The following is a 27,982-nucleotide window of genomic DNA, read 5'->3' as shown; positions in this document are numbered from 1 at the left end:
AATCTGTGGCTCTGCTCGAGCCTGAAGATGTAGCTTCCATGAGACAGAAGCTGGTCTGCCCCAATCTCTCCATCCTTAGGTTTCTGTCTCCCAGTACACCTGCCCACACTGCCCCTGCCCCCTAGGCTCTATCAGGAAGAATGTGTGCGTGCGTGCTCAGTCACAAAGTCCTGTCCAGCTCTTTGTGACTACATGGACTGTAGCCCACCAGGCTCCTCTGTCCATGGAATTTTCTGAGTAAGCATACTGGAGTGGGTTGCCACGCCCTCTTCCAGGGGATCTACCCAATCCAGGGATTGAACCTGTGTCTCCTGCACTGGCAGGCGGATTCTTCACCATGGAGCCTCCTGGGGAGCCCCGTCAGGAAGAATAAGGTGAACTTAAATCCCGCACGCAGGCAGCATGGACATGGCGTCTCTAGAATAAAGGAGAAAATAACAGACAAGGCTTCGAATCCAAGCCCTGAATGGGAGAGACAGAGGCTTCGATCTGGAGGCAAGACATAAGCGAAAAGACACGTCCTGGAAGTGCTGGGTGAGTTTCGGATTTCTGACCCCACAAGGGAGCGGGAGTGAGAGAACAGAAACTGGGCTGGGAAAGATGCCGTGCCAACGCGGAACACGCTGACCTGGGCCAGAGGACTGGAGTCTGTTTGCTCAGTTTCACGAATGTTTACCAGGTGTCAGTCCAGTGAGCACATGCTCTGCTCTGCCCTGGGGACCCAGTGTTCCTGCGAGAGGTGGGGGGGTGGGGGGCGGACAGGAAAAACCAGCAGATAAGGCCCACGTGATGAGAGGAGACACGTTCCCTGTTTAGAGAAACCAAATCATTTTAAGGACTCCAGGAACTGCTGAGGGAGCAAATACCACGGTGTGTTACAAACGAGCCATTTATTTTCTCCCCAGTCTGCACCGAGGGCGACTTGGAAAAACTCTTTTGGTGATCGGAGTTACCACCTATGCCTGACAGTATTCCTACAATCCCTTGGAAATGCCTTAGCTTCACAAATTCAGAGGATCTGATGGAGGGTCTGCTATGATTCAGTGAACAAATGCCTGCGATGCCAAGCATGACCCACGCCATCTCATCTACTCCCCAAATGCAAATTCTACTCTTCCCATTTTTCAGGTGAGGGGACAGGCTCAGAGAGGTTCAGACACTTGCACAAGGACACACAGCCAGAGATCGTGGAGCTGGGTTGGAACCAGGGCCTCTGGGCTTGAAGACCAAGATCTGGGAATATTACCAGTTGGTGGTTGTGGTCCTTACCCAGAAACCTCATCAATCAACTGAGACCAACAAACACTTCCTTTATAGGGACAAAAAAACTTAATAGCTATCACTGTTTGCAGTCTTCCTAAAGATCTTCATCTTTTTTTGTCTGTGCATTTTTTTTTGGCTGCAGCATGTGGACACTTAGTTCCCTGACCAGGGAGCGAACTCACACCCCTGGCATTGGAAGCATGGAGTCTTAACCACTGGACTGCCAGGGAAGTCCCAAGAAAGTCTTCATCTTTTTTTTTTGTTGTTGTTGTTTCATATATGATATTATACATGTTTCAATGCCATTCTCCCAAATCATCCCACCCTCTCCCTCTCCCACAGAGTCCAAAAGACTGTTCTATACATCTGTGTCTCTTCTGCTGTCTCGTATACAGGGTTATTGTTACCATCTTTCTAAATTCCATATATATGCATTAGTATACTGTACTGGTGTTTTTCTTTCTGGCTTACTTCACTCTGTATAATAGGCTCCAGTTTCATCCACCTCATTAGAACTGATTCAAATGTATTCTTTTTAATGGCTGAGTAATACTGCATTGTGTATATGTACCATAGCTTTCTTATCCATTCATCTGCTGATGGACATCTAGGTTGCTTCCATGTCCTGGCTATTATAAACAGTGCTGCAATGAACATTGGGGTACACGTATCTCTTTCAATTCTGGTTTCCTCAGTGTGTATGCCCAGCAGTGGGATTGCTGGGTCATAAGGCAGTTCTATTTCCAGTTTTTTAAGGAATCTCCACACTGTTCTCCATAGTGGCTGTACTAGTTTGCATTCCCACCAACAGTGTAAGAGGGTTCCCTTTTCTTCACACCCTCTCCAGCATTTATTGCTTGTAGACTTTTGGATTGCAGCCATTCTGACTGGTGTGAAATGGTACCTCATAGTGGTTTTGATTTGCATTTCTCTGATAATGAGTGATGTTGAGCATCTTTTCATGTGTTTGTTAGCCATCTGTATGTCTTCTTTGGAGAAATGTCTATTTAGTTCTTTGGTCCATTTTTTGATTGGGTCGTTTATTTTTCTGGAATTGAGCTGTAGGAGTTGCTTGTATATTTTTGAGATTAGTTGTTGTCAGTTGCTTCATTTGCTATTATTTTCTCCCATTCTGAAGGCTGTCTTTTCACCTTTCTTATAATTTCCTTTGTTGTGCAGAAGCTTTTAATTTTAATTAGGTCCCATTTGTTTATTTTTTCTTTTATTTCCAATATTCTGGGAGGTGGGTCATAGAGGATCCTGCTGTGATGTATGTCAGTGAGTGTTTTGCCTATGTTCTCCTCTAGGAGTTTTATAGTTTCTGGTCTTACGTTTAGATCTTTAATCCATTTTGAGTTTATTTTTGTGTATGGTGTTAGAAAGTGTTCTAGTTTCATTATTTTACAAGTGGTTGACCAGTTTTCCCAGCACCACTTGTTAAAGAGATTGTCTTTTCTCCATTGTATATTCTTGCCTCCTTTGTCAAAGATAAGGTGTCCATATGTGTGTGGATTTATCTCTGGGCTTTCTATTTTGTTCCATTGATCTATATTTCTGTCTTTGTGCCAGTACCATACTGTCTTGATGACTGTGGCTTTGTAGTAGAGCCTGAAGTCAGGCAGGTTGATTCCTCCAGTTCCATTCTTCTTTCTCAAGATTGCTTTGGGTATTTGAGTTTTTTTGTATTGCCATACAAATTGTGAAATTATTTGTTCTAGCTCTGTGAAGAATACCCTAAAGACTCTACCAGAAAATTACTAGAACTAATCAATGAATATAGTAAAGTTGCAGGATATAAAATCAACACACAGAAATCCCTTGCATTCCTATACACTAATAATGAGAAAATAGAAACAGAAATTAAGGAAACAATTCCATTCACCATTGCAATGAAAAGAATAAAATACTTAGGAATATATCTACCTAAAGAAACTAAAGACCTATATATAGAAAACTATAAAACACTGGTGAAAGAAATCAAAGAGGACAGTAATAGATGGAGAAATATACCATGTTCATGGATTGGAAGAATCAGTATAGTGAAAATGAGTATACTACCCAAAGCAATTTATAGATTCAATGCAATCCCTATCAAGCTACCAACGGTATTCTTCACAGAGCTAGAACAAATAAGTCTTCATCTTTTGGCCTCATGTTCATTTCCAACCTCAGCCCACACTTGGCACTTTCCCTACATCCCAATTCTTATCCCACCTTCCCTTTCAGGGTACAGAGGTCTGAATTCCATGAGACACTCTATCCTACCCTAAGGCAAGTAAGGTCCTTGGTGTGCAAGAAGCAACATCTCTGTGACTCTACGGCACTCAGGACAGCTCCAGGTAACAGAGAATGCTGCCGGCACATTTCAAACATCAGTATATGAGGGATGTCCCTGGTGCTCCAGTGGTTAAGACTTTGCACTGCCAATGCAGGGGGCGTGGGTTCGATCCCTGGTCTGGGGACTAAGATCCCACATGCCATGTGGAATGGCCAAAAGATAAAATTTAAAAAAAAATCAATATATGACCAAGAGTTTGCCTACCTTTTCTTGCTTCCTAATTCTTTTAGCCTATGCTTTCAAAATTTTGGTGCGGGAGGGACAGCGAAGAGGAGGGGAGATCCAAGGACAGAGTCATGAAAAAGCCCCTGATGCACTGTCTTCTGAACCAATCAAGCTGTTGACTGGCACAATGGCCATCAATCACGTGACCCTGGCCAAGACCTGGGGCCTTCTGGATGACACACGTGTGTTGATTTCCAAGATCCTCATGCCAGTCTTATCCACCTCCCCTGATGCCCCCTGCAGTCTGGCAGCATCTAAGACATCAAATGTAGCCTGTCTGTTTAGGGAGGCTTCCCAAGGTACCAGAAGGCAGACGGCTGAAGCTCTTAACCCTACAGCTTGCAATGCCTTGTTTAGCTTGTTTATTGAAAGGAGGGGGACCCTGAGGACAAAATAGAGCACCAAAGAAAGGCCTGGGACCTGAACCTGAGGAGGAAGGCTGATCCCAGCTGCTGGTGATTATCAGTGTGCAAAGTAGAGTGTCAAGCAAGTGCAAAACATCAATCACCTCTCCTGTCTTTTGTCCACATAGAGCCAGATATTCAGAGTAAATAAAACTGGGATGGGGGCTTCCTTGGTGGTCCAGTGGTTAAGACTGTGAGCGTCCACTGCAGGGGGCCTGGGCTCTATCCCTGGCTGGGGAACTAAGATACCAGATGCTGCATGCGTGCATGCTCAGTCGCTCAGTCGTGTCTGACTCTGCGACCCCATGGACTGTAGCCCACCAGGCTCTTCAGTCCATGGGATTCTCTAAGCAAAAATACTGGAGTGGGTTGCCATACCCTCCTCTAGGGGACCTTCCTGACCCAGGGATTGAACCTGAGTCTCCTACAACTCCTGCATTGCAGGTGGATTCTTTACTGCTGAGCCACTGAGGTAGCCTTGTATACCTTATGGCACAGCTCCCCTCCCCATCCCCACCCCCCAGCCAAAACAACAACAACAACAACAAAAAAAAACCTGGGATGGAATTTATCCTGGTTGGCATGCTCCCTGAAGGAGAAACCCACCCAGGTGTCCAAACCTCCTTTGGTTTCCATCATCAGCAGTCATTCTCTGTCTTACTTCTACCTTACCTCCCATTGAGATAAATGCCTCCATTTTATGCCTTTAGACAATTTTAGGAAAACAGACTTGCTAGGTAAAAAAAAGCACATCTCTAAAATGATACTCCTTGCTTCTGTTCATTTACTCGGTTGTGTCCCACTCTTGCCATCCCATGGATAGCCTGCCAGGCTCCTCTGTCTGTGGGATTATCTTTTAAGCAAGAATATTGGAGTGGAGTGCCATTTCCTCCTCCTCCAGGGGATCTTCCCAACCCAAGGATCGAACCCAAGTCTCTTGCATCTTTTGAATTGGCAGGTGGGTTCTTTACCACTGAACCACCGGGGAAGGATACTCCTTGAGACATGTACAAAACCCCCAGCCATCCTCCATGCAAAAAGGTAAGGGTTGTAGGAAGGAATTAAAAGCCTTATATTGAAATCATCTTAGTTTACACGGGTGCCCCAACATTCCCTGGCTCCCTGCTACCCCCAGGATAAAGCCCAGCTGCTTATCTGGGTACCCCCCTACCCCCAACCCTGCCTGCAACCTGTATGTCCCGCCCCTCCCCCTGTCCCTTGGGCGCTGACTCACGTATACTCTGCTCTTTGCTGCCTCCAGGTCATCTCTCACGAGATCCTGTCTGCTGGATTGTCCTCTCTGCCCCCTCCCCCTGTGGGTATTCCCTGAATCTTGGGTGCTTTTTCAGAGTGGCCACTTCTGGCCACCAACTCCAAGAAGCCTTCCTGACACTCAGCTCAGGGTTAGACACCACTCATCTGTATTTCTCCAGCAGTCATTCTTTTTTTTTTTTTTGGCTGCACCTTGAGGCATGTGGAATTTTGTTCCTCAGCTGGTGATGGAACCCACACCCCCTGCTTCCCACTGGGGCACCAGGGAAATCTCAGCAATCATTCTTTTCTTTTTTTTTTTAATAAAAAATTTCAAGGGAATTCCCTGGAGGTCTAGTGGTTAGGACTCTGAGCTTCCACTGGAGGGGACCTAGGTTCAGTCCCTGGTTGGGGAACAAAGATTCTGCAAGCTGAATGGTGTGGGCCCCCCCCGTGCAAAAAAAAAAAAAAAGCAAACACACAAGATGAACTTAGCTCTACCTATCACCTTGTTCCAACTGTCAATATTTGTCATGATTAGATCAGCCACAGATTAATACACATATTCTTACGCACGCTCACCTGTACTGTGACAATCTGTTCACAATCCCTGTCTCTGCCTTTAGCCTGTGCAATGCATGTATTCACTCATTCATTCATTCACAGGTCTGCCATCAGGTTCTGCTATTTCCTGACTGCCTGTTACCTAAAGACACAACAGTAAATCCCGAGGACCCAGGCGGGGGTGGTGGGACCAGACTGCAGAGTCCTTGCCCTCCGTTCCGGCCGAGGAGACAGACAATAAATAAATAAACAAGGTAATTTCCCATTGTGATGAGAGTCATCAGCATCCCTTGACAGAGGGCGGCCCGTTCGTTCGTCCCATCCCCACGGAGCAGCACGTCACACGCTGGATGCTCCGAGCACAGGGTCCCGCTGAGGCAGCCTGGGTTCTGTGGTCACTATGGTAACAGTCCTTTCCTTTCCCACCCCTCGAAAGGGGGACGTGGAGGGGAACCAGGGTGACTGAGGATCCACCCCAGCTGCTCAGGACTGAGACACAACCCCCCACCCACCCCTGGCCCCCACAGTCCACTTCTGGGATGACTTTTCAAGTGTGCGAACATCTGGTTCACAAAACCGAAAGGCCATGAGGGAACGGATAAACACTCCCGATCGAGATTCTTTCTCGATCACCCTGAGGCATTGCCCCTAAAACGTCAAGCGGTGAGAGTGACACCCAACAGACAAAACACAGGCGCCTGCCTCCAGCCTTTGGGGATGGACTTTGAAGTCTCTGGTGAGCTCATGGGCTTATGAGCTCTGACTAAACTGATGCATATTTCCCTGGAGGTCTTTACAGCATGCCTGAGAACTGGTTCGCAGGTGACTTGTGGAGGGCAGTTCTGCTGGGAAGAGGTGGTATAAGATGGCCTCTTACCACACCCCCCAACCCCAGCCTGATATCTCTGCAGAGACTGCCAGGGTCTAGAAAGCAAGCCAGGCCTGGGTGTGGAAGAGAAAGACCCCTCTAGGACTATCCATCACTGGCTGAGGCAAGGATGCTCGGTTTACAAGAGTAATAGCAACAACAATATTTAGTGATCACTTGTGTGTGTGTGTGTGGGTGTGTGTGTGTATGTGTTAGTTGCTCAGTCGTGTCTGACTCTTGTGACCCCATGGACAGTAACCGGCCAGGCTCCTCTGTCCATGGGACTCTCCAGGCAAGAATACTGGAGTGGGTTGCTATTCTATTCTCCAGGGGATCTTCTCAACCCAGGGATCAAACCCAGATCTGCACTGCAGGCAGATTCTTTACCATCTAAGCCACCAGGGATCACTTGCTTTGGGTCAAACCCTGTTTCAAGCTTTTACATATACTGCTAACTGCTACTGCTAAATCACTTCAGTCGTGTCCGACTCTGTGCGACCCCATAGACGGCAGCCCACCAGGCTCCCCCGTCCCTGGGATTCTCCAGGCAAGAACACTGGAGTGGGTTGCCATTTCCTTCTCCGTATACTAGGGCTTTGAATTTTTAGAATGGCTCTCTGAAGCAGTTACAATTATCATCCTCTCTTACCAAAAAATAAATGGAAATACAGAGAGGTTAAGTGACTTGCCCCAAAACACAGAACCACTAAGTAGATGAGCCAGGCTACAAGCCCAGGCTGGCTCTTGATCCAGTGCTCTTAACCTGTACACCAGAGTGAAGATGTGAACTCACTCAGATTCAGACTGGAAGTGGGCAAGACTTCCCTTTGTAATTTCTCCAGAAGGGAGGCGGTAGAGCAGTGGCATTGTGTGGATTTTGGCTGGGGCTGGAATCTGGCTCTGCCTCTGTTTTCTCAACTGAAAAATGGGTATGACAGAGCTCCCCCATCCCGAGGCTGCTGTGAGCATTACATAAGGCCGTCCATAGACTGAGCTAGGCAGAATATCCAGCACGTGGTGGGGCTTCAAACCATCTCAAACCTACGGAAAAGTTGCAAGTTACTCAACAACCACCTGTAATCGCAGAATCACCAACTGTTAACACTGAGCCACATATGTACCTATCCCATCTATCAATCAATGTACTGATTATCTCTCTTCTGAATTCTTTGAGAGGTACTTGCGACTCTGTGATATTTCATCCCTAAATCCTCCAGTCTGTACATTCTGAAAATGAGACTTTGTCTCATAGAACTTTAGTACAAATGATCTGAGATACAAGGTATGTCACCTTCAGGAAATTCACCATTGACATAATTTGTTGCTGTTTAGTTGCTAAGTCGTGTCCAGCTCTTACGCAACCCCATGGACTGTAGCCCGCCAGGCTCCTCTGTCCATGGGATTTCCCAGGCAAGAATACTGGAGCGGGTTGTCATTTCCTTCTCCAGGGGACCTTCCCGATCCAGGGATGGAACCTGTGTCTCCTGAACTGGCAGGTGGATTCTTTACATAATAGTATCAAATATTTTCTGTATTCAAATTTCCCCATTTGTCCCCAAAACATCTCTGGTGGCTGTTTCTGTTTTTCAAACTCCCCCTGGGAACCACTCATCACATGCGCAAGGCTCTTTCATCTCTCTCTCTCTCTCATTTTTTTCTTTCTTTTCATCTCTTTTTAACCTGGGACCATTTCTCAGCCATTTGGCCTTTCATGCCACTGATATTTTAAGAGTCCAGGCTGGTCACTTTGAATGTCTTCATATTTTTCTGACTCCTTGTAAAATTAACTGTAGCTCATGGGTAAATGCAGAAAGCGGTCTACAGGGTACCTGATGCCAGAGGTGCAGGGGACTCGGGGTCCTGCAGAGGAGGACATAGGGCATCAGGTCTACTTGGGTCTAAGAGGTTCCCGGAAGCAGTGACGGAGGATGTTTAAAGGTGATTAGAGCTTTGGCAGGTGGGCCAGGGTGGCGGGGCCTCTGCAGACAGAGGCCGTGGCATAGGGGAATGAGGGCGGCGACTTAGAGTCATGAGTAGCAGCGAGGCCTCGAGGGCGAGGTGCTGAATAAGCAGGGTCCGTGCCTACGTGAACTGGAACTTTCCTGAGGCTGGTCCTTGTCTTCGGATCTGTTCTTTCCTTCAAGATGCCAAGGGCACTGCCCAGCCCACCAGCAGCGTTCACCCGTGGATACTGGCCGCCAAGCCTCCCAAACATTCAGGAACGGAGAAGCACAAAGAATTCCCTTCCAGGGGGCGACGTGGCCGCCTGCCCTCACGCACCAACCGCTCGATCTTAACCGGCAAGTTGCCAGGGTTCCCACATCTTGCCCTGCAAATTAAACCTCCCTTTCTCAACCTGCTTGCCTCTTAAGGCCTGGGCTGCTTCGGTCAAAAAATACAAAAGGAACTTCTAATCAACCACAGAAATAAACACTGTGGCATGTTCCAGCCAAAGTTTCCTACCTCTCCTCGTCATAAGCCCCCCATATGTCAAGCAAACCCCTCCTGTCTTGTGGAGGAAGAAAGTGAAATGTGCCCTGAAGGGGGCCCCTGAGCCTTTGAGTTTCAAAGAGGAAGTTGTGTGTGTGTGTACGTGTATGTGTGTGTGTGTGTGTGTGTGTGTGTGTGTGTATGTGCTGTTTTAGCCCTTATGACAAAAGGGAAGGATCTCTTTGGGGGGCTTGAGCAAAAATGCCCTTTCAAGGTGACCCTCACTTCATTTTCTAGGGCCAGAAGGCAGATGCATTCAGAAGTGGTTCTGCCAACCTACTGATGCAAATTCAATTCCTTAGCATTTTAACATCCATCTTTGTTTATCTTGTTATCATTTGAAAGGGGCTCATACATCAAAAAAAAAAAGTCAACTATACGTCAATAAAAAATTAAAATAGGAGGGCTCATCCTGCCACGTTCTCTTGGCAAAATACCCTTGAAAAATCTGTCATGCCTGTTTGTGTGTCCTTCAGATAGAAAGTCACCCACAGGCACACTTGCACACGTGCCACGGGGCACACACTTACACACCCACTACCACAGATAACAGTGACACACCTCCATATGTCAGCAGATACGTGCAATACGTGCAAATACATGCACACACACACACACACACATCTGCACTCACAGTGCCCGGTCGTCAGGGTCCTGCAGCAAGCCCAGCTCTTGCCTGCTCACAATGTCGCCTCTATGCCATCCTGCAGAGTTTCAGGGACGCGGTTAGCTGGTTCATCCTAAGAGGCGCCGCCGGGTACCAGTTCCCCCCTTGGGAGGATGCTCTAGACTCCCAGGCTGTCCCCAGAACATTGGCTCAGATACTGGAGGGGGAACAGGGCTCCTCCGAGGCAAAGCAGCTTTGGAAAAGGATGCGCTCAGCTGGCTCCTAGCAAGCGATTAGAGGAGAGGGATGGGGAGAAGGTGAGGAGGAGGGAAGGGAGAGAGAGCGTGAGGTGGAAAGATGGATTCAGAGAGAGAGAGAAAGATCTCCGGACAGAAGCAGAAAGGAAAAGATCCACACGAACCACCTGCTCTGGGACTTTCTGAAATAGGCTGTTTTTGTCCCCTTGACCTCTTCCAGGAGCCTCTCTCTTGATTTTTCTCTAGCCAGCTCAGGAATTCCTGAAGCTACAAAGCACAGACCCAAGGCTGCGGAAGACTAAATGGCTTCCCCTGGATGGTGGTGGCAGAACCAGCCTGTGTCACAGCCCTGAGGGGCTCTGAGGGATGCCAGGTCATCTCCAAGACCTCCGGGGCCAGGGGGAGGGGCGGCTGCCCTGGTCCTTACAGTCCATCTGACCCCCCTCTGTGGAAGGGGGTCTGAGGGATTACTCTAGCCTCCCCATTACAGCCCAAGCTGGGTCAGTGCCTGTCCACCGGGTGGGCCAGAAGAGGGCGTGGCAATAGTCACAAGATGGGGAGGTTGAGTGGGGGGAGCCCAGAGCTTTCTATCACATGCTGCTCATCAGTTGCCATGACGACTGCAAGGAGGTGGGGTCGCCCAGACCGGAGGATGCAAGAGAGACGGGTTGGTTCTAAATCACCGTGACAGCGCTTCAGTTGAGCTATTACGCCGTTGCCGTGGCAACCAATGAGATCAAATCGCAGAGGAAATCTATAATTATTACAAACCAGATACGGGCGAACTTGGGGCGATAATCAGCACATTGGGGCAATTCAACCTGAACTTTGGGGGTGGCGTGGGGGACAATAACCCCTGCCCCCAGCCCCCAATTCTGGGAAGAATAAGGCTAGAGGAGTCTCAGCAAGGCAGATCTGTTGATGACACAGAAAGGAAACCTGGAAGAATCTTTTGGTGAAATGAGGAGTAAACACTCGGTGAAACGACACGAAAATGTCAACATTTGACCACTAGAAAACACTTCCCCTGAATTTATTATGGAAATTCCTAACATACAGCAAAGATGAATTTGACACTGAATACCTGTCCACCCACAGCCTGGCTTCTGCTGTTAACGTTTTTACCATAATCACTTCATCACACCATCTACCCCTCTCTCCATCCATTAACCCTCCTGACTTGTTGATGCATTTCAAAGTAAATTGCAGACATCAGTACCCTTCCCCCTCAAGTGCTTCGGCCTGCAAAAAATTTAATATTTGATCATTTTTAACAACCAAAACAGCAATTCCACCTGATTCAATCTAAATAGAATACAATCTAGATTTCTGTCATCTAGCTGTCCATCCATCCATCCACCTATCTTTTCTTCCATCCATCCACCCACCCAGTCTCCCACTCATCCTTCTATTCATCCATCCATCCATCCATCCACTCATTTATCCATCCATCCTCCCACCCATCATCCATCTATTCACCCATCTATTCATCCATCCATCCATCCAGTCTCTCACTCATCCATTCATCCATCCACCCACTCAGCCTCCCACTCATCCTTCTATCCATCCATCCATCCATCCACTCATTCATCCATCTGTCCACCCATCTATTCACCCATCTGTCTAAACATCTATTCACCCATCTATCTATTCTTCCATCCATCCACCCACCCAGTCTCCCACTCGTTCATCCATCCATCTATTCACCCATCTATCTTTTTTTTTTAAAGGTTTCACAGTTTTATTGAGAAATAACTGACATACATCACTAAGTTTAAGGTACACAGCATGATGGTTTGATTCATATATACTGTAAAATAATCACTGTAGTAAGTTTAGTTATCATCTGTCATCTTACATAGACACAATAAAAATTTTCCTTAGGATGAGAACTCTTGGCGTCTGCTATCTGAACAACTTTCCTGTATATTATACAGAGTGTAAACTACCATCATCCTTGTACATTTCATCCCTAGTATTTATTTATAACTGGAAGTTCATAACTTTCAGCTGCCTTCTTTCAATTTTCCTTTCCTGTAGCCCATACCTCTGGCAACCCCAATCTGATCTTTTTTCCTATGAGTTTGGTGGGTACTTTTGTTTTATATTCCACGTATAAGTGAGATCATACAGTATTTGGGTTTCTATGTTTGACTTACTCACTTAGCAACATGCCTTCGAGGTCCAGCTAGGAGAAAAATATTTGTATAATACATAATTAACAAGTTTCACATGAAAGGGAACTAGAAAGATTTAGATATATATGAGCCTCAACTCAAAACTAGTATCAGAGTATTGATTTTGAAAAAAAATATTCAAATTATATCAGAAATTTTCAAAGATCATTATACAAATCAGCTTTTCTACATACTTCCAGTTGCCTTCACCCATTTATCTTTTCTTCTATTCATCCACCCACCCAGTCTCCCACTAATCTAACTATATATCCATCCATCTGTCCACCTATCTATCTTTTCTTCCATCCATCCACCCACCCAGTCTCCCACTCGTTCACCCACCATCCATCCATCCATGCATCCCTGGGAGTGCTCATGTGTGCTCATGGTTTCCACACAGGATTCCCCATCCCTGAATCTTCCTCCTTGTTCCAACCGAGTCCTGCACATTAAGCTCGATACATTTCCAGCTAAACACCATCATTTTTTTCCCCTTCACCACTTCTATTCCATTCCCTGTGTTCAGCATAGCAGCAAGTAGAACCACTGTCTACCCAGTTATTCAAGCCGGAAACCCGAGATACAGCCTTGATCCCTCCCTCCCTCCCTTCACTCAGTAGTAGGCCCTGGCATTTCCCCTCCACACCAGCTCCAGCCTCCACCCTCTCCTCTTTCTCCTGTCCCAGTTGTGGTCCCCATTGTATCTTAGGTGGACAGCTGCCCCAGCCTCCTGACTGGCCTCCCAGCTGCCATCTCACTCTCCCTCTGCTTTCTCCACGCTGACTGATCATGAACTATCTGATCAAGCTGGTGGGGGCACACATTTCTACAAATACGTGGGAGAGCAACTGATCAAAATCTAAGCCAAAGAAGTTGCAAAGGAGCAGTACGGGACAATGTCCCCTGAGTCCCCAGCAGCTCTTAGACTTGGGTATCACATTCGTTTGAGACTTAAGTGGACCAGTGGGTCTGGGGAACATGGCTTTATGAGCAGTCACGAGTGTCAACACTAGCTCTTCATGAGAAACGCCGCCCTGCTTCGTGAGCCTCCCCAGAAAACACATAGCTCCCCCACTGTACCCTCAGGGAGGTCAGCCATGCAGGGGCTGGTTGGTGCTAGATGATGGTCTTCTTCCCCGTTTCGGGAGGATGACAGAGTGTGTGTTAGTTCCTCAGTTGTGCCTGACCCTTTGCGACCCCATGGCCTGTAGCCCACCAGGCTCCTCTGTCCATGGGATTCTCCAGGCCAGAATACTAGAGTGAGTTGCCATTTCCTTATCTCTTGAGTCTCCTGCATTGACAGGCAGGTTCTTTCACCACTAGCGCCATACGTAACCAGAGGGTGAGGCAAAAACTGGAACACACTTCAGAGGTGTGGCAAATTTCAAGGCAGCACGACGGGGTTGACAGGAGGACACCTGGTCTGAGGTCATGTGCAGACCTTGCAGGGCCTCTGTGCCTCAGTTTCTCCAGCTCTGCAAGGGGCTGACTATACCTTGCAGGGTGGTTCTCAAGATCAAAGGTGGTGATAGAGGTGAAAAGCATATCCCGAAGCCATCTTGCTACACCCAGGGAGTTACCTTCAGATCTACTCAGCCCACTTCTTTTCATTATTTTTAGTTGTTTTAAAATTATTTATGGTTGTGTTGGGTCTTCGTTGCTGTGTGGGCTGCTCTCTAGTTGCAGTGCGTGGCTCCTCATTGCAGTAGCTTCTCTGTTGCGGAGCATATGGGCTCTATAGTGTGCAGGCTTCAGTTGTGGCTCCAGGCTCTGAGCACAGGCTCAGTAACTGTGGTGCTGGGACTGAGCTGCCTCACAGCATGTGGGATCTTCCCAGACCAGGGATCGAATCCCTGTCTCCTGCATTGGCAGGTGGATTCTTTACCACTGAGCCACCAGGGAAGCCCCAGCCCACTTCCTTTTAAATTACAGTTGATTTACAATGTTGTGTTAATTTCTGCTGAACACTAAAGTGATTCAGTTACACCTATATGCGTGTGTGTATGTATATTCTTTTAAAATATTCTTTTCCATTATAGTTTATCACAGGACACTGAATATAGTCCCCTGTGCTATATAGTAGGAGCTTGTTGTTTATCCATCCTATAAATAATAGTTTACATCTGCCGATCCTAAACTCCCAATCCTTCCCTCCCCCACGCCCCTCTTCCTTGGCAAGCACAAGTCTGTTCTCTATGTGTGTGAGTCTTTCTGTATCACAGATACGTTCCTTTGTGTCGCATTTTAGATTCTACATATGGGGGTATTATATGGTATTTGTCTTTCTCTTTCTGACTTTGCTCAGCTTGATAATCTCTAGCTCCATGCATGTTGTTACAAACGGCATGATTTCATTCTTCCTCGTGGCTGAGTAGTGTTCTCTTGTGTCCATGGACCACATCTTCATCCATTCACCTGTTGATGGACGTTTAGGTTGTTTCCCTGTCTCGCTATTGTGAACAGTGCTGCTGTGAACACTGGGATGCATAGGAGTGGGATTGCTGGATCATGTGGTAACTCTAGTTTTAGGGGTTTTTTTGTTCAGTTCAGTCGCTCAGTCATGTCCGACTCTTTGCGACCCCATGGACTGCAGCACACCAGGCTTCCCTGTCCTTCACCAACTCCCAGAGCTTGCTCAGACTCATGTCCATCGAGTTGGTGATGCCATCCAACCATCTCATCCTCTGTCATACCCTTTTCCTCCTGCCTTCAATCTTTCCCAGCATCAGGGTCTTTTCAAATGAGTCGGTTCTTCGCATCAGGTGGCCAAAGTATTGGAGTTTCAGCTTCAGCCTCAGTCCTTCCAATGAATATTCAGGACTGATTTCCTTTAGGATAGACTGGTTGGATCTCCTTGCAGTCCAAGGGACTCTCAAAAGTCTTCTCCAACACCACAGTTCAAAAGCATTTCTTCGGTGCTCAGCTTTCTTTATAGTCCAACTCTCACATCCATACATGCTGTTGCTGCTGCTGCTAAGTCGCCTCAGTCGTGTCCGACTCTGTGCGACCCCATAGAGGGCAGCCCACTAGGCTCCTCTGTCCCTGGGATTCTCCAGGCAAGAATACTGGAGTGGGTTGCCATTTCCTTCTCTAAGGCATGAAAGTGAAAAGTGAAAGTGAAGTCGCTCAGTAGTGTCCGACTCTTAGCGACCCCATGGACTGGAGCCTACCAGGCTCCTCCATCTATGGCATTTTCCAGGCAAGAGTACTGGAGTGGGGTGCCATTGCCTTCTCCGCACATCCATACATGACTACTGGAAAAACCATAGCTTTGACTAGATGAACCTTTGTTGGCAAAGTAATATCTCTGGTTTGTAATATGCTGTCTAGGTTGGTCACAGCTTTTCTTCCAAGGAGTAAGCATCTTTTAATTTCATGGCTGCAGTCACCATCTGCAGTGATTTTGGAGCCCCCCCAAATAAAGTCTCTCACTATTTCCATTGTTTCTCCATCTATTTGCCATGAAGTGATGGGACCGGATGCCATGAACTTCGTTTTCTGAATGCTGAGTTTAAGGAACCCTCATACTGTTCTCCATAGTGTGCTCAGCCCACTTTTGAATGCCAAACACCCGTAAGCAGCTGGAACAAAAGCTGTACCTGTTGCTTCTGTCTGAGCACCTATTTTGTGTCTAGGACTGAGGTAAGCACTTTTCCTATATAATCTCTTTTAAGCCTCAGAACAACTCCTTTCTGTTAGGGATTTTTCCTCCTATTTTGCAGATATGAAAGAGGTACAGACAGGTTAGCAAGCTTCCTGATAACAGAGGGGTGCTACCCGGGTACCCCCAAATCTTTCTGGCTGCCGAGTCCACAATTTTCTCATTCCTTAATCATTCCTACTTCTTAAGTCAGAACTTTGTGTGTGTGCATGCTCAGTCACTCAGTTGTGTCCGACTCTTTGCTACCCCAGGGACTGTAGCCCACCAAACTCTTCTGTCCATGGGATTCTCCAGGCAAGAATACTGGAGCAGGTTGTCATTTCCTTCTCCAGAGAATCTTCCTGACCCAGGGATCAAACCTGCATCTCTTGTGTCTTCTGCATTGAAGGTGGATTCTCTACCACTGTGCCACCTGGGGAACCCATTTAGATCAGTGCAGTTAAAAATATACACCTGACCCTCGAACAACATGGGCGTCACGGTCACCAACCCCCACAGTCCAAAATCTGCGTAGTGCTCTCTCTGCCTCAAAAACAAAAACATAAATGACTCACCCAAGGGCAGGAAGCTGACATATGTGGATAGATTCAGGATTCAAACCTTAGTTTTTTGTATTCCACATACTGTGAGCTCTAATCCTGCACAAACTCTCCACCACGCTTAGTTAATTCAAAGACCTATAAAGTGAAAATATAGGTACTGTACTTTTTAAAAGATATTTTTGATGCGGATCATTATTTTAAAGTCATTGTTGAATTTGTTACAATATTGCTTCTGTTTTACATTTTGATTTTTTGGCCGCAAGGCATGTGGGATCTTAACTCCCCGACAAGGGATTGAATCACATCCCCTGCGCTGGAAGGCAGAGTCTTTAAGCCCTGGACTGCCAGGGAAGTCTCTCGGTTCTATATTTATTGAAAACAATCTGTGCAGTTCAATCTGTTGGTCAAGGGTCAATTCTAAATGCGAGTCAGGTATGTAATTTAAAATTTTCTATTAAATCAACTCTAATTTAATAAAGTTTTCAAAATAAATAAAAAGATATAAATCATTGGGAAATTCATAGATCACCTAACATCTAAAATAGGACACAATAAAGACCAGAGCTGATATACGTATAACTGATTCACTTAGCTATTGTAAATCAACTGTACTCCAATTAAAAAAAAAAAAAAAAGACCTGAGCCATTCTCAAATGACTGAATATCCCTGTTCAAACTCTTTTTTCCCCCTATTGAACATGTTACCAAAAAAGGGAAAGAGATGAAATTTTAAAGTTAGTTTTATGTCCTATTTGGGGCTTCCCTGGTGGCTCAGACTGTAAAGAATCTGCCTGCAATTCAGGGGACACAGGTTCCATCCCTGGGTCAGGAAGATCCTCTGGAGAAGGAAATGGCAACCCACTCCAGTATTCTTTTTTTTGGGGGGGGTTTTCTCTTTCATATCCTTTAATGACAATGAGGTAAACCCCGTTGTTTTTAGGGGGATTTCAGTATGGAAGGATATATATGAAAAGTGGTGTGATGACAGCATTATGTTCTTTAGAGAGTTGATATAATGATTCCAGTTTTTTTAAGTTTATATATAAAGTTGTTTTTGTTTAGTTGCTAAGTTGAGTCTGACCCTTTTGCACCCCTGTGGACCACAGCCCACCAGGCTCCTCTGTCCATAGGGTTATCCCAGGCAAGACTACTGGAGTTGTGGAGAAGGAAATGGCAACCCACTCCAGTAGTCTTGCCTGGGATAACCCTATGGACAGAGGAGCCTGGTGGGCTGTAGTCCAAGGGGTCGAAAATAGTTGGATACAACTGAGCTCACACACACACACACACACACACACACACACACACACACACAGAGGTCTCCAACATCACATGTTATCTCCTTGGAGAAGCTTGTTTTTTTTTAAACCTCATGGAAATATGCTTATCCTGCTGGAATTTCTCACCACTCCCTGTGTTATTATTCCTTCACATTTATCACAGATTGCACATCTACATTTATTTGTGTATCTTGCTTTTTAAAACTTTTATTGTGTGTTTATTTGGGGCTGTGCTGGGTCTTTGCTGCTGTGCATGGGCTTCCCACTGTGGTGGCCTCTCTTGTGGAACATGGGCTCTGGAGAGCCTGGGCTTCAGCAATTGTGCTGAATGGGCTTAGTTGTCCTGTGGCATTTGGAATCGTCCCAGACCAGGGATCCTCTGCACTGGCAGCTGGAATCTTAACCACTGGACCACTGGGAAAGCCCTGTGTATTTTCTTAATCTGTGTCTTCCAGGCCATTCCCCATTCCCCAGAGAAGGGGTGGGTCCCCAGCACAGTGCCTGGCACACGAGCACTATGTATGGAGTGGATATTTACTATTCCCGGTTTATAGATGAGAGAGCTCAGGACTTGGAAGAAAACAAACTTCTCCAAAATGACACAACTATATTACAAAATTATTGATATCCATCATACGATATCACTTACATATGGATCTAAAAAAATGATACTAACAAACTTTACAAAACAGAAAGAGGCCCACAGACGTAGAAGGTAAATGTATGGTTACGAAAGGGGAAAGGGAGGCGGGGAGGGATAAACGAGGAGTTTGCAATTAGCAGATACAAACTATATGAAATAGATAAACAACAAGGTCTTACTGTATAGCACAGGGAACTATATTCAACATCTTATAGTCAACTAAAAGGGAAAAGAAAAAAAATAAATTACATCATCTTGTGTGCAAAATCCTAACCCAACAGGTCTAGAAGTTCTAGAAATGTGGCCATTTTGCTAGCAAACAGTTAAACTCAAGAAATAGCACCTGTGAAATTAAGTGTGTGTGTTAACTATGGAGTCAATTCCCTCTCTTTGAAATGAGACCCAGAAGGTAGGACCAACCAAGCAAGCAAGCACCTGGGAATTATGTTACTTGCATGTCTGATCTGAGAGTCAGAACATCATGCCTGCTGTCTCTCCAAACAGACTGAGGTGTACGGTATCTGGGCTCAACACTTTTAGAAAACAATGGAGCCCCAAAGAGTCAAGAGATAGTAAATATTTGAATCCCAAATAATTCCACCCCCAGAAACATAGCTAATGCAGTCAATCTTAAAGAATGTAACAGTTCTGGGCTCTGTTGTTCAGAACAGTGTATTTTAGAAGAGTGGACCACTAAAAACGATGTGAACAAGCAACAGCAAAGGGCTGCTCAAATGAGTTGTGATATGACAATTATTTACTGAAAACCAGGTAAAAAGGCAGGGGAACGATTTCTGAAGTTATGTAAATGAGAGTGAAAGACCATAAAATTTTATATGCAGTCTGGCCAGAATTTCATACAGACGCAAAAACAAGCCCATAAACCAATACACGAAAAAGGAAGGCTGGAAAGAAATGAAATTTCTGTTCAACACCATTTTGCCTTGGATATGGGGCTACGGAGAAGTCTACCTTTTTCCGCCTCTTGGTATTTTCTGAATCGTCGCTAATGATCTGAAAGCAGCCTCTCTCTTTCTCTAATAATACACAGAAAGAAATTATAACACGGGCAGCCTTGTGTTGATGGCAGCCGAATGTGTCTAGACATCTAATCGCAGGAAAATAAGTGCTGGGTAACTTGACATTATTGGCATTCACAGAGAGCCTCACAGGCACTGGGACATTGATCTGTGTTCCGTTTGGTTTCCGAAGGCGTGGGAAGAGATGAGCTCTCAGGTGGACTCCAAAGAGGACGTTTGTTCTCTGGCACCGAACCAGGTCAAACTGGATTCTGATCCCGGGTGTAAAATACTTGAAAGTTGAAAGTAGGTCAGCAGGGTCAGGGAGCACAGGGCATGTCTTGTCGCCACAGCTCGAAACTTCTAGACTCATCCCAAGGCACAGAAGGAAAGGGGAGCTTGAGAAAGGAAACCTGGGATTCCTGGAAGGCCAGGCAAGAGCATGTGCTGAGGCCTGGCAGCCCGGGGCTTCAAATTCTAGGCTATGAGTCTGCACACTGCGGCCAGCTGCGTGATTTTTGCAAATGAAGACTCATCTCTGCTCGTTCGTTTCTGTGGCTGCGACAGAAAGCATGTAGCCGCACTGCGGAAACACTGGCCATCTGGCCCTTCCAGAAAAAGTTAGCCGACACTGACTGATCCAAGCTTTCCAAGCTTTGAAACCACAGATTGATCCTACCTTCCTTAGGACTCAGCGGTGACGCACGCGTATCCAGGTTCAGGGTTCAGTTTGTAAAGAAAGCGCGGTGCGTGGGTTTGGCTGCGCCACCCGCTGCAGCACGCACGGGCTCTTTTTCCTGCTAACACACTGGCAGCGCTGGAGGTGTGTGTTTCTCTGGAGCCAGCATTTTCTGTCTGCCCCATTCTTCTGTCTTTACCAACATTTACAACACTCCCCCACACCCACCTTGACGTGATCTTGCTTTTTTTGTTTCCCTAGTTTTTGGCTCCTCCGTGTGGCCTGTGGGATCTTGGTTCCCTGATCAGGGATCTAACCGGAGTCCCCTGCAATGGAAATGTGGTGTCTTAACCACTGGACCACCAGGGACATCCTATCTTGCTTTTTTTTTTTTAAGAATTTGTTTGTTTATTTCTGGCTGTGCTGGGTCTTCTTTGCTGTGCAGGCAAGGTGGGGCTGCTCTCTAGTTGCGATGAGCGGGCTTCTCATTGCGGTGGCTTCTCTTGTTACCGAGCCCAGGCTCTAGGGCACTTGGGCCTCCATAGCTGTAGCTCACAGGCTCTGGAGCACAGGCTCAGAAGTTGTGGCACACCAGTGTAGCTGCTCCGTGGCTTGTGGGATCTTCCTGGACCAGCGATTGAACCCATGTCTCCTGCATTGGCAGGTGGATTCCTTACCACTGAGCCACCAGGGAAGCCCCCCATCTTGCTTTTTGACCAGGAAAAATTTTAAGTGAAAACCTGTACATCACTCTTGTGTCTGGAAGGCGGTATTATTTGCTGTAAATACTGTAGGTCACTGTAGAGCAGTGGTCCCCAACCTCTCCAGCACCAGGGACCAGTTTTGTAGCGAGGGCTGAACCCGAGAGATTGCTTTAAAGTGAAGCAGATAATAAAAAAATAAATAAATAAATAAAGTGAAGCAGATCGCGTCACTCCGTGGTTAATAACCTACCAACGGTGTCTGATTGCAAAGAGGATAAAACCCAACCTTCTCACTATAACCTCAAAGTCCTTGGACGGGGTCCTGTGTGCACCTGCTGTGCAGAGCCTAGCCCCCAACCTGGGAACATGCTTCCCTGTCTCTGAATGACTGGCATCTTTCACAGCTCAGAAAACACCCAGTCAGAGAGGCCTTTCTTTCTTCAGTTGCTCAGTTGTGTCCGACTCTTTGCCACCCCATGGACTGCAGGATGCCAGGCTTCCCTGTCCTTCAGTATCTACCAGAGTTTGCTCAAACTCATGGCCGTTGAGCCAGGGATGCGATCCAGCCGTCTCATCCTCTGTCACTCCCTTCTCCTCTTGTGCTCAGTCTTTCCCAGCATCAGGGTCTTTTCCAATGAGTTGGCTCTTCGCATCAGGTGGCCAAAGTATTGGAGCTTCAGCTTCAGTATCAATCCTTCCAATGAGTATTCAGGGTTGATTTCCTTTAGGATTGACTGGTTTGAGTTCCTTATTGTCCAAGGGACTCTCAAGTGTCTTCTCTAGCATAGCAGTTTGAAAGGATCAATTCTTTGGAGCTCAGCCTTCTTTATGGTCTGACTCTCACATGGCCTTGCTGACTGCCATTAATTCAAGTAACGGAATTTGATTTTCATTGAGGCCCTTCACCGTTTCCCATTTGTTCATGGATATATCTGTCTCCCTGCCCCAGGATGCAAGCTCCCCTTCACCTCTCTCTTACTGTTGATGCAAAATATAATTTATGTGTTGAGTGTTGCTCAGTCCTTGGGATGTGGACACCTCTGGGGCCGGGGCATCAGGCTCAGTGGTTAAGAATCTGCCTGCCAATGCAGGGGACATGGGGTCCATCCCTATTCTGGGAAGACCCCACTTGCTTCAGGGCAACTAAGCCCGAGTGCCGAAATTACTGAGCCCTAAAGCCTGTGCTCTGCGACAAGAGAAGCCACCGCAATGAGAGGCACGTGCACCGCAACTAGAGAGCAGCCCCCGCTCTCCACGACTAGAGAAAGCCAGTGCACAGCAACGAGGACCCAGCACAGGAAAAAAAAACTGCTCCACAACAAGGAAGACTTCTTCCCATTCAGTGGATAAGAAAGCCAGGCAAAGAAAGCTGAAGTGCCTCTTGATGTTCTCTGCTCTCTGATCAATGATGTTTGTAAACATCCTGTGAGGCAAAGGCAGAGCCTTTTTGCAGATGGGGACACTGAGACCCACGGAAGGTTCAGTAAGTCTCACCACCCCCCCTCCACCTTGTATTGAATAAGTGACAATGGGCCTGCTTTTCTGCAGAATCACGAGCACAGTGCTATGGGGGTGATACTACGCTTGCGGAGAAACATAATCTCTACCATCATTTGGCTCCTGCAGAAAATGAGACGTACAGCAAGTCACTGGCCTCTTATCGCAGCTACTAGGAACCATCTGCTTCTCATTCCTGTCTTTTCACAGACGTCTCCGAGGAGTTCTTGCTCCCATTGCCAGCTCAAGTGCGGCGATGCCTTGCAGACTCAGCAACTTCCCCCGATCACCATGTGGCACTGACATGCCACTTCTTTCCAAAGGATGTCCCCAAGCAAACCTGGGACTCTTCATTTCAGAGTTGAAGAGATGTGGGGAAAAAGTTCTCCTGGATACGAACTCGGGGTAGACACAGGTGGATGCCAGCATTCCCAGTACCAGCTCAGTGGCTCCCAGAGCACGGTCTTTGGTGGGGATAGGGAGGAGCTCGGGGATGTGTGCCGTGTGGGTGGAGAACGGGGCACAGAGCTGTGTGAACTCACCCGCTGAGGGTCCTCAGTTGGAACTCAAGTATTAGGAGGCAGTGGCCTCCAGAGTTTCTTTCTCCTTCTCTGTCTGTGAGCACCAGCCCAGATGTGGCCCAAGGCCAGCTTTATTTCTTAATTAATTTTTATTGGAGTATAGTTGCTTTATTTCTCTTTGAGGTGACCTTCCCTGGTGGCTCAGTGGTAAAGAGTCTGCCTGCAATGAGGGAGAAGTGGGTTTGATCCCTGGGTCAGGAAGATCCCCTGGAGAAGGGAACTCCAGTGTCCTTGGCTGGAGAATCCCATGGACAGAGGAGCCTGGTGGGCTGCAGTCCACGGGGTCGCAAAGAGTTGGACACGACTTAGCGACTAAACAACTATAAAGAGAGGGTAACTGCAGCACCCAGCACACTGCCATGCAGAGTTGCTGCTGCTGCTAAGTCGCTTCAGTCGTGTCCGAATCTGTGCGACCCCATAGACGGCAGCTCACCAGGCTCCCCTGTCCCTGGGATCCTCCAGGCAAGAACACTGGAGTGGGTTGCCATTTCCTTCTCCAATGCATGAAAGTGAAAAGTGAAAGTGAAGTCGCTCAGTTGTGTCCGACTCTTAGCGACCCCATGGACTGCAGCCTACCAGGCTCGTCCGTCCATGGGATTTTCCAGGCAAGAGTACTGGAGTGGTGCCATTGCCTACTCTGCCATGCAGAGTAGGTGCTCAGAAAACAGAAGTGGGAGCCAGTATGGGAAGTACGGTTTGCAAATGGAGGGACTAATGGAAATCTGTAGTCTGGTAGCGTAGTCATCTCCACCCCCCACACATCCCACTGTGGAGGGGGAAGCGGATCCTTATTCCAAAACTACACCATCTTTCCAGACTCCAAAGTTTCTGCTTCTTTGTCCTCTCGCCAGCAAATTCCTTCAATAAGAACCCACAAGGAACACAACAGATGCCCAGTTTCATGAAAACATCATCAATCTTGTCAGCTCTGTCTGGATTTCCCATCCCCAAACAGTGCGTATTAAGTCACTTCAGTCATGTCTGACTCTCTGCAACCCTGTGGACTGTAGCCCACCAGGCTCCTCTGTCCATGGGATTCTCCAAGCAAGAGTACTGGAGTGGATTTCCATTTCCTCCTCCAGGGGATCTTCCGACTCAGGGATTGAACTCAAGTCTCCTACATCTCCTACATTGTTCTTTACCACTAGCGCCACCAGGGAAGCCCTCCCAAAACAGGGATGGATCCATTTAATGAGATTTTGAGTGCCGGCATAGACAGAGCTCTCTCCCTCCTCCTCCAGTTCTGTTAAAAACCAGCAGACATGTATCTTGACATTAAAATCTTCTTAATTATTCTACGTGGTGCAGAAAGAAACAAAACCCCATGCTGGGTACAAAATCGAAAAAGCAGTGCCAAGGGCAGAATGAGGGGTCTTAGGCAGAGATGTGGGGATATTTTAGAATCCAGACTCTAAACAAAGTTGGAATTCTTCAGGTGAAATTCCTGAAGAATTGGATCCACCATTTTGAAGAGGGGAAAAAAAGTACTATTCAAGTTTGGAAAATAAAATTTGTAGCAAGCTGAAAACTGTCATGGACTTCCCTGGTGGCGCAGTGGATAGGAATCCGCGTTCCAATGCAGGGGACTTGGGTTCGATCCCTGGTCCGGGAGGATCCCACATGCCACAGAGCAGCTAAGCTCGTGCACCACGACTGTGGAGTCTGTGATCTAGAGCCGCAGCTACTGAAGCCCGTGAGCCTAGAGACTGTGCTGCACAGCAAGAGAAGCCGCCTCAATGAGAAGCCCGCACGACGCAGCTAGAGAGTAGCCCCCACACACCACAGCTAGAGAAATCGTGTGCAAAGCAGCAAAGCCCCAGCACAACCCAAAATAAGAAATAAATAAAATTTAAAAAAAGAAAGAAAACCGTCACGTTTGCCCCTTGGAAGCTGTGTGGTCTTGGGCCAGTGGCTTGAGTGCTCTGGGCTGCTGTTTGCTCATCTGTGGGGTGATGAGCAGAGATGACAATGAATGAAGAGCACTGGCTCAGGTCCATGGCGCAGGGCCTGCCTCAGGCTTGTCCTGCAAATGCCCAGCAGGCAGGACATGCTCGCTGGCGGGGACAGAAGGGTTCCAGACCTGATGTCGAGCCTGGCAGATGCTATCGCCAGCAGAACCCGGGCTGCCTGCGAGGAAAAACTGTCGCTTCCACTGCCAGCAAAACCAAGATGCTCAGAGCCAGGACCTGTGGGATGAGGCCACAGGACCCACGTGTTACTACAGAGGTAACAGATTCCCCAGCATGGAAGCAACCCTAGGACTTCCCTGGTGGCCCAGGGGATAAGAATCTGCCTGCCAATGCAGGGGACATGGGTTCAATCCCTGGGCCGGGAAGATCCCATGTGCCTCGGAGCAACTAAGCCCGTGCACCACAACTACTGAGCCTGCGCTCTAGAGCTCCTGCTCTGCAACAAGGGAAGCCGCCGAAATGAAGAGTAGCCCCCGCTCGCCACAACTAGAGAAAACCTGCAAACAGCAGCAAAGACCCAGCACAGCCAAAAATAAATAAATAAATTAATTAAAGAGTCTGTGATATTGGCTCAGTAGGATTATTCATATGGAAAGAAAAATTTATCATGATCTTACCTCATTCAATACCTAAAAATCAACTCCAGGCAGATGATAGAGATAAATATGAAAAACTAAATGTGACACCTTCTAGAAAATAGAGGGGCAACATGAATGACTTTAAATTTCTGAACTAGCACACAAAACCACAAAAAAAGATGAGTATGAGTTCATCTAAAAATTAAAGTCCCAATAACCCGAAGTCACCATTGAAAAGTAAATTCATGCCACAGAGTAGAAGATCCATAACACATAACTGGCAGAGGGATCTTTATCCAAATAGATTAAGAAAACTCTTAGAAATCTATAAGAAAAAGAAAAACAGACAAATGCAAAGAAAAATGGACAAGCGATCTTAATAGGCACTTCATAAAACAGGAATTCCAGGTAGTCAACATACATAATATAGAAAAGGTGATGAACTCAGTTAGTAGAGAAATGTTTAAAAAAAATACACAACTCCTGGAATGGCTGAAATATAATAGCAAGTTGAGGTGCTGGAGCTGGAGAGGTATGGAGGAAGGGGACTCCTCATACACACAGTTGGCAGAGTCTAAATGGGGCAACCAATTTGTTCTAGAATGTTCATGACAACACTATAATAGTCTTGCTATGGACCGAATTCAGTTTCTGGCCCTTCTTTCCTCTGTGATCTTGGCCAAGAAACTTAAAATTCTCTGTTTCCACGTCCACAAAGAAGGTCATTCCCACCTGGATTATTGAAAGCTTTAAATGAGATAATCCAAATAGAACCCAGTGCCTGGCAGGTAGAAAGCTTCTGACCACTCACTCTTATCATCTAATCTGTGTGTGTGTGTGTGTGTGTGTGCTCAGTCGCTCAGTTGTGTCTGACTCTTTTGCGATCCCATGAACTGTAGCCTGCCAGGCTCCACTGTCCGTGGGATTTTCCAGGCAAGAATACTGGAGTGGGTTGCCATTTCCTTCTCCAAGGAATCTTCCCAGACCAGGAATTGAACTCAAGTTTCCTATATTGGCAGGCAAATTCTTTATCACTGAGCCACCAGGGAAGCCCTAATAACCACAAATATGCTATTTCAAAAGGCAGTATTGTTGCCATTTTACAGATGGGGAAACTGAGACCCAGAAGTCACAACTTCCAGGGAGCTCAGAAAGCCAGCTACACAGCTACTTTCCATAGGACTTCTTCCTTGACCCCCAAAGGAACAGCTAAGCAACAGACTCCAACCTAAGCCCATAGCAGGATGTCAAGGGGCTGCACAGGGTTGAATCTGATCAATTACTGCAAATGATCCAAATTGTTGGCTGCCTCTGGAAGCGCTTTGAACTTTGAACCCACTCACCACTAGCTTTATTCAGCATTTTGGACTTTCGAACACTGCTTTCTCATTTGCCATCGCAGCTGGTCTTCGCAAACTCTATTGTGATCATCAAAGGATAAGACAAGATTATTCCCCTTGATGGATGAGTAAACTGAGGCCAGAGTAAACAGCGGCATCCATGGGGCTTAGTATTAGCAGAGGTCCAGGTCCGTATGCCTGAGTTTCTCTCTAGACTTGATGTTTTTATTATGAGAGCCTGAAGTCAATCATCTATTCTGAGCCTGCATTTTCCGCCTCTGAAACCTGATCAGTCTTTCCTCTTTAGGTTGTTATGAGCAATGAGATGAGCAAATACACATGAAACCCTCAGAACAGCCCTAGCACCCGCTGAATGCTCGGCAAATATGAGCTGCCAGTGTTCATGGGCCGTTGCAATAGGATGGACAGAGCCTAAGCTGAAAGTCTGTCCAGGGTCCTCTGAATGTTTGCTCTTGTCCCTGAAACTTATCATTACCCTGGCAGCCCAGCCCTGGATCCCTCTGGGACCCTGACCCTAGGTCATCGAGTCCATGCTCTTCTGTGGGTGGCTCTTCTTTGAGTCCCGTTTTCAGCCCCTGGGAGGACTGTGCACTTACGACTGGGGCAGAACGCCAGCCATGCAAATCCGCATGCAGGCAGTAATTTGCACAAATGCTCCTCGGTGTGCTCATTTCCAGCCTGTCCCCAGAACGGCACTCGGCTTGCAAAGCCAGCAGAGAGCTATTTACAGCTCTGGGCAAAGAGAAGGGAGGCAGGCTCTGATCTCACATGGGAATGGCCCTGCTGAGGTGGTGGTGGCTTGCTCTTTTGGCTGCTTTAGGAGGCTGTTCAGCCAGTCTCGCCCTGAAGGAGCTTCGAGGTCCTGAAAGCTTTTGCTGAAAGGCCAGGGATCCGCCCCCACGATTGTCTGATTCCCTCAGGGAACCCACACGCAAAGTCAGGGGACCTGTGTCCCTGCTCCCGCTAACAGCTGCTGAGCCATCAGGGAAGCCTGACCAATAGCTGCCTGTAGACTCTAAACAT

The 27,982-nt window shown here is 47.0% G+C and overlaps 1 protein-coding gene and 1 long non-coding RNA gene across 9 annotated transcripts in view; one reads left to right on the top strand and one right to left on the bottom strand.

Annotated features, from left to right (window-relative positions):
• Nucleotides 1-27,982, bottom strand: part of ABAT (4-aminobutyrate aminotransferase) — a 239,842-nt gene that overhangs the window by 201,001 nt on the left and 10,859 nt on the right. For 2 of the 8 annotated variants that reach the window (XM_061401086.1, XM_061401092.1), the window contains exon 2: nucleotides 10,038-10,292. The exons of 3 other annotated variants lie outside the window; for them this stretch is intronic. The gene's annotated coding sequence lies outside the window, so the exon portion shown is untranslated. Of the gene's footprint in view, nucleotides 1-302; nucleotides 418-10,037; nucleotides 10,293-10,434; nucleotides 10,905-27,982 lie in introns of those variants that run through there. 3 more of the 8 variants (XM_061401088.1, XM_061401093.1, XM_061401087.1) reach the window with 2 other exon arrangements.
• Nucleotides 416-6,307, top strand: LOC133238222 (uncharacterized). The gene is made up of 3 exons (XR_009733471.1): nucleotides 416-1,128; nucleotides 3,490-3,602; nucleotides 6,148-6,307. It is a non-coding gene; the product is annotated as an uncharacterized LOC133238222 (long non-coding RNA).

Source organism: Bos javanicus, chromosome 25 (genome assembly GCF_032452875.1).
Source record: "Bos javanicus breed banteng chromosome 25, ARS-OSU_banteng_1.0, whole genome shotgun sequence".
Taxonomy (NCBI): Eukaryota; Metazoa; Chordata; class Mammalia; order Artiodactyla; family Bovidae; genus Bos; species Bos javanicus.
This window is presented reverse-complemented; position numbering and strand designations above follow the sequence as displayed.